At 46.0% G+C, this 6000-nt stretch overlaps 1 protein-coding gene across 2 annotated transcripts in view; it reads left to right on the top strand.

Moving 5' to 3' along the window:
- The first annotated feature begins 206 nt into the window (after positions 1-206).
- The window catches only part of slc1a6 (solute carrier family 1 member 6), a 122749-nt gene continuing 116955 nt past the window's right edge, over positions 207-6000 (top strand). Inside the window, exon 1 of one of the 2 annotated variants that reach the window (XM_080213142.1) lies at positions 207-291. The gene's annotated coding sequence lies outside the window, so the exon portion shown is untranslated. Of the gene's footprint in view, positions 292-785; positions 923-6000 lie in introns of those variants that run through there. The other variant, XM_080213141.1, reaches the window with a different exon arrangement.

Below are 6000 nucleotides of genomic sequence, written 5' to 3'. Positions count from 1 at the left end.
CACGGAACAGAATATAACTCAACATTTGAGGCAGTGGGCTTAAATAGTTAAATTACACATTCCAGTGATCTTCTGCTTTTGAATGAACTCTGGAGTGAAGTTTGTCCCAGAGCTGATTTTTTTTTCTGGTGCTGGAAGTGGCTGAGATGTTGCAATTTCGTGAAAGTTTCCTGGAAACTGGTGTGTTTCTTTCCATGGATTCTGTCCTGATCTATTACTGCCGGATACTGGGGAGTCTCGAGTGATGCACTGCAGGACGACCAGGAAGCTTCAGAGCTACACTACATGCCTGTAAGTCTCAGTGAAAGATGAGAACACACGACCCAAACTTTCCAACACTTCCTCATTTTGAAGGAGATACCTTTTCACTCCTGAGCAACCACCCAGACTTTTCCACATACCACCCACTATTTTATTACTCAGTTTTCTATGTTAACAGATTAAATTAAGAAGTTTGTGACAATTCGAAACTTCAGCAGGGTGGAAGGAGCTCCTTTGGCATTTTGCAGAAATCTTAATCTCCACAATTTGTTGCTGGTTCAGAAACGTGTCAGGCTGCTGTCGGCAGACGGCTGCAAGACCCGGAACTCTCCCTGAGACGTGGCAGCACTGTGTTAAAACACATGGACCTTTTTTTTCATTACTTTCAGCTTCCCAGCCAAGGAGCTGACCTGAGGTTATCTGATCAGACCTAGTAGTTACTTCATGACATTACTCTAAATTGCCTAACCGAAAAGGGGGTTTGCAAAAAGAGCTGCCCCGTCCTGCCCAGCACTTAATTTCAATGAACTGTTACTTAATTATTTTTCCGTATTGCATAATCAAAAGACTGTGGCTACGCAGCAGGGTATCATATTTCTGAGAAGTGACTTTGGTGAGAATGAAAGACATAACGTGACTGAGGGAAGGATCTGCCATCCCTGTAAGTGTAAACTTTCTAAACTTCTTTGCCGTGGCCGCGAATTTAGGACTTAAGAATAAGTTACTTGGCTGAATGTGCAAACGTGATTCTTGCTGCCTGTCACTCAGTTAACAGCAGCTGTAGACTTGCGGCATTTAAATTGCCACACATTTGTCAGCGATCCAATGTGATGGAGTCATAAGTATAAAATGATTTGTATGGAGTTTAATTTTGTTGAGTGTGTGACTGTCTTTGGTAAACAAATACATTATATGAGAAGTGAATAGTAAAAGTGACCGACATGTGTTGGAAAGGACGTTTCTCACGAATGCACACCCTTGAAAGGTAACAAATCAGCAGTGAATAATGTGGAGTTTATTATCAGTTGGCTGATAACTTTGTGAATGTCTTGGAGAGAAGGAAATGCCGCTTTTACTCCACTTATAGCCAAACAATCTCTTCCTTTGAAGAGTGAATGATGTTTTGTGTTTAAATATTTTGCTTTCATTTATAATCACTCTGGGGATTTGTGGCCCCTGTCAGTGATCCATCTGTAGTTCATTTCTGTCCTTTATTCATTCTTGGGATGTGGAAGTTGCTGGCACGGTTACATTTTCAGAGTGTGTTGGTTTGACTTTCTTGAAAGTATACACTTATCGGTGCTATTTCATAACCTTAGTGAGGTTATCTTTTAAATATTTCACTAAAGTATACTGCTTGAACTTCTCAAATAGACTCCAAATAATTGAAGCCCTTTTCTTGTGATCATCCTTGTTTTGCTCTTCTCTGCATCTTTCCCAATGCCAATGTCCTGTTAGAAGAATAGAATTTAAAGGGTGAAATTTTAAGGGCTCGCTGGTAAAATCTGTGAGAAGTTGAATAATTTATTTAAATATATATAAATATTTATTTCCATGTGTTTGGTGAGCCAGGTGCTCAATCGTCTGGGCTCACTTGCCTTTATGGCCTCACTGGGAGAGGTTCTCTCCCACAAGGAAAACATCTGCTCCCTATGAATGGGGAACAGTCCTGTTGGCCTCACTTAGAACACAGAACATAGAAAAACTACAGCACAAACAGGCCCTTTGGCCCACAAGTTGCATCGATCATACCACTACCTACCTACCACTTAGAATCATAGAACCCTACAGTGCAGAAAGAGGCCCTTCGGCCCATCAAGTCTGCACCGACCACAATCCCACCCAAGCCCCAGTCCCATATCCTCATACACTTTATCCACTAATCCCTCTAACCTACGCATCTCAGGACACTAAGGGGCAATTTCTTAGCATGACCAATCAACCTAACCCACACATCTTTGGACTGTGGGAGGAAACCGGAGCACCCGGAAGAAACCCACACAGACACGAGGAGAATGTGCAAACTCCACTCAGACAGTGACCCGAGCCGGGAATCGAACCCAGGTCCCTGGAGCTGTGAAGCAGCAGTGCTAACCACTGTGCTACCGCGCCACTTGTGGAACTAGAGGCCATTAAGGCCGCCCCAGGAAGGTCAAGGGCACAGGGGCATGCCCCTTCAGCAGTGCCAGTCTGGGCGTTGTCCAGCAGGCAGTGCCGGGTGGGCTGCCAATGGGGGCAGGGGCCTATCAGGGCCTATTGGGGGCAGGGCTTATGGGGACAGAGCCTGAGGGGGGCAGGGCATGAAGGGGGTGGCCCACTTGGGAGGAAGGGGGGGCACTGCACATTCTGCAGATATAATCAGATTGGTGGCAGACGGGGGGCACGAATGGTCTGCACATATGCAGTAGGTCACTCTGCAAGCAGGCTGGTGAATTAAACCCAGCCCACTACCTACAACAGCTAGAAACAGTCTACACCACTTTTTCAGTGTCTAAGCACAGAAGGTTGGGCATGAAAACATGCCCAAAAAAAACAGGTCAGGAACTCTCCCATTTTCATGTTAGCTGGACACTTAGGACCCAATTTCACCATCAAGTTCTGCCCATTTTCAGGCACGGAAACTTGGTAAAGTCTGGCTTGAGGCGAGTGGCACAACCTGTGACCACGTCTGCACCTGTTCCCTCTTTATCAAGGGCCTAAAATGCCCACTGTTGGCACCATGCCTGAAACTGGTGCAGTGTCAATTTAAATGCATCGGCATGCGTTTAAATTGACTTAATGGGCTGGACGTCCAACTATGTTGGCATTTCCCCCTTTACCACCACATTTGCTCGTCCAGATTCAGTTCAAAACAGATATGGCCCGCAAAGGTCCGTTTCAGGCATTCCAGTTTCTGAGGTGGTAAGTTCAGAGCTTCCGGTGGCTCTCTGACTCAGATCGGTAGTGGGGGGTGGGAGGGAGGTGGGTCAGATCGCTCTGTGGTGGTGTTGGGGGGGGGGGGCTGCAGGCAGAGGGAGACAGGTCAGGTGGGGGGGGGGCAACGGAGGGGGGTCTGCTGCCATTCTGTGTGCAATCGGTGGGGCAGAAGGTGGGGTCCTCTGCCACCCTGCATGTGATCAGTGAGGGGGAAGGGGGGGTTGGGGTTCATGATCAGTCTGGGTAGTGGGAGGGTGAAGGGATAAGGGGGACAGTTATGTTGTGGGGGACAGGGGGGAGGCAATATCCAGCCCGGGTACAATGTGGCAGAGGAGCGTTTTTCTTTTTTTTCACGGCACATGCGTAGCTGAAGGCTCTGATCGGAGCTGCAGGGTTTTGGGCATGTTAAGCCCTGCTCACAGGCATTTCCAGCACAATTCAGAATCGCTGATATTTTTTCAGACGGAGTGTGTCTGGGGGCACCTGAGAGCAGGTCTAAAAGTCAGATCTGGATCACTCCCAGATTCAGCACTTTGAATCAAGATGGTAAAATCAGGCCCTTTGAATCATTCTCATCAAATTCCGCCCAAACAGTGGGATTTTAAGGCCTCACTTGTCCCGAAATTGCAAAATCCTGTTCGAAGTCAATGGACATTTCCATTGTCTACCCCTCGCCCGCTCCAATTCCCTGGCCAGCAGGACAGTAAAATTCCAGCCGTAAAATCCCTGCAGTTCAGAAGGAGACCATTCGGCCCATCAAAACGACACCAAATATCCCACCCAGGCCCTATCCCCTTAGCCGCATGCATTTACCCTGCTGGTCCCCCTGATACTGAGAGACAATTTAGCATGGCTAATCAACTGTACCCACATATCTCGAAGTATGACAAACAAATTGACACATAGAATTCCAAGGGAGACCTGACTAGTGCAGTGTAAGACCACAATCTGCTTCCTCTGCAGAGGTTTTAGATCAAAGGAATATCTTGAGCACAATAGTTTCATGAATGCCAATGCTGAGTTATTCTGAATGAAGGAATTTAGGTGGAGTTACTCGTACCATCACTCAGTGGGAAAGCAGTTATACGTACAGACATGATGAGTAACGTGGAATTTAATTTAATAAAATAAGTAATTCTCTGCCTATGGTTTGAGAGCTGCCAGGTACAGTCATTGTAAAGAGTTAAGAAAGTTTAGTAAAAAAGGTACTTTTGGCTGTATTATTTACAGTTTTAAAGTTTATTTATTAGTGTCACATTAACACTGCAATGAAGATATTGTGAATTTACTCCCCACACTCCGGCGCCTGTTTGAGTACACTGAGGGAAAATTTATGGCTAATGCACCTAACCAGCACATCTATCAAACTTTGGGTGGAAATCGGAGCACTTGGAGGAAACCCACACAGACACGAGGAGAATGTGCAGACTCTGCACAGTGACCCAAGTGATAAAAAACTGGCAATTAGGAGGGTCCCTGGCCCTGTGAGGCAGCAGTGCTAACCACTGTGCCACTGTGCCACACAATTTCTACGTCTTTTCTGAAGTGCCCAGATAGATATACAATGGCTCAGCTGAAGGAAGGTGGTTCTGATCATCACAGGCAAATCAGCTCAGGCCCGAGGAATTGGACAGGAGTTTCTCAGATCACATACTTGGCCAATAATTTTCAGCAGCATCCTGGTGGCATTAATCTTTATTATAGGTTTAGAAATTTACTGATTGTTGCACAATAATAACCTTTAAAGCCCCTCGCACAATGAATAATCCAGCATGTGAATATTGCACACAGTCGGACTGACAAATATTACGTAACGTTTGAATCATAGAATCCCTACAGTGCAGAAAGAGGCCATTCAGCCCATTGAGTCTGCACCAACCACAATTTCAACCAGGCTGTATTTCCCACAGCCCCTCATATTTACCTTGCCAGTCCCCCTGACACTAGGGTCAGTTTAGCTTGGCCAATCAACCTAACCTGCACATCTTTGGACCATTACATCTTTGCACCATGTAAGTGTCAGGTAATGATCACCTTGAAAGAGAGAAAAAAAATCATCCGCCTTCCCCTGGTCTATTTCCTAATGACAGTAAAAAGTCTGACAACACCAGGTTTTAGTCCAACCTATTTATTTGATAATATACTCGCAAGCTTTCGGGTTAGCCCCTTCGGAGTATATTATCAAATAAATAGGTTGGACTAAAACCTGGTGTTGTCAGACTTTTTACTGTGTTTACGCCAGTCCAACGCTGGCATACCCACATCATGACTATTTCCTAATGCCCAAACTCTGACTGGTTTAGAACCCCAGAGACAGGATGTTAAATTCTTTTACTGAGCGATACGCTCAGGAACTTGCTCCACACACAGGTGTCTGGGAACACAGGTATTTATTGCAGCTTTACTCGCTCCACACTCCAATCGACAACTGCCCTCTCAGGGCGGTTCCTGGGCAGATCACCCCTCCCAGCATCAGCTGACCCATTCCCTTCAAGGGGCAACGCCCCAAAATACATAATATGGGATCGGTGTGAGAGACTGATATGATTGGACTGAGTGTGAAGGCTATCTGTTCAGATGGAGATTTGGAAAGGAAAAGACTTATGTGGACCTTTTCACAACCACATCAAAATAAATGGCAGAGCAGACTCAAGGGGCTGGATGGCCTCCTCCTGCTTCCAGTTACTATGTTTATTCCGTCTACTCACTCCACATTCCAAACAATTGCCCACTCAGGGCGGTTACCAGCCAGTTTATCCCACACTCCATATCACATGACCTGTTCTCTTAAAGGGACTACACCCCAACACACGTAACACTTTG

This window comes from Carcharhinus amblyrhynchos, chromosome 26 (genome assembly GCF_965287045.1).
Source record: "Carcharhinus amblyrhynchos chromosome 26, sCarAmb.v2.hapA, whole genome shotgun sequence".
In the NCBI taxonomy this organism is placed as follows: Eukaryota; Metazoa; Chordata; class Chondrichthyes; order Carcharhiniformes; family Carcharhinidae; genus Carcharhinus; species Carcharhinus amblyrhynchos.
The sequence above is the reverse complement of the archived record's forward strand: the minus strand, read 5'-3'. Positions and strand labels throughout refer to the sequence as shown.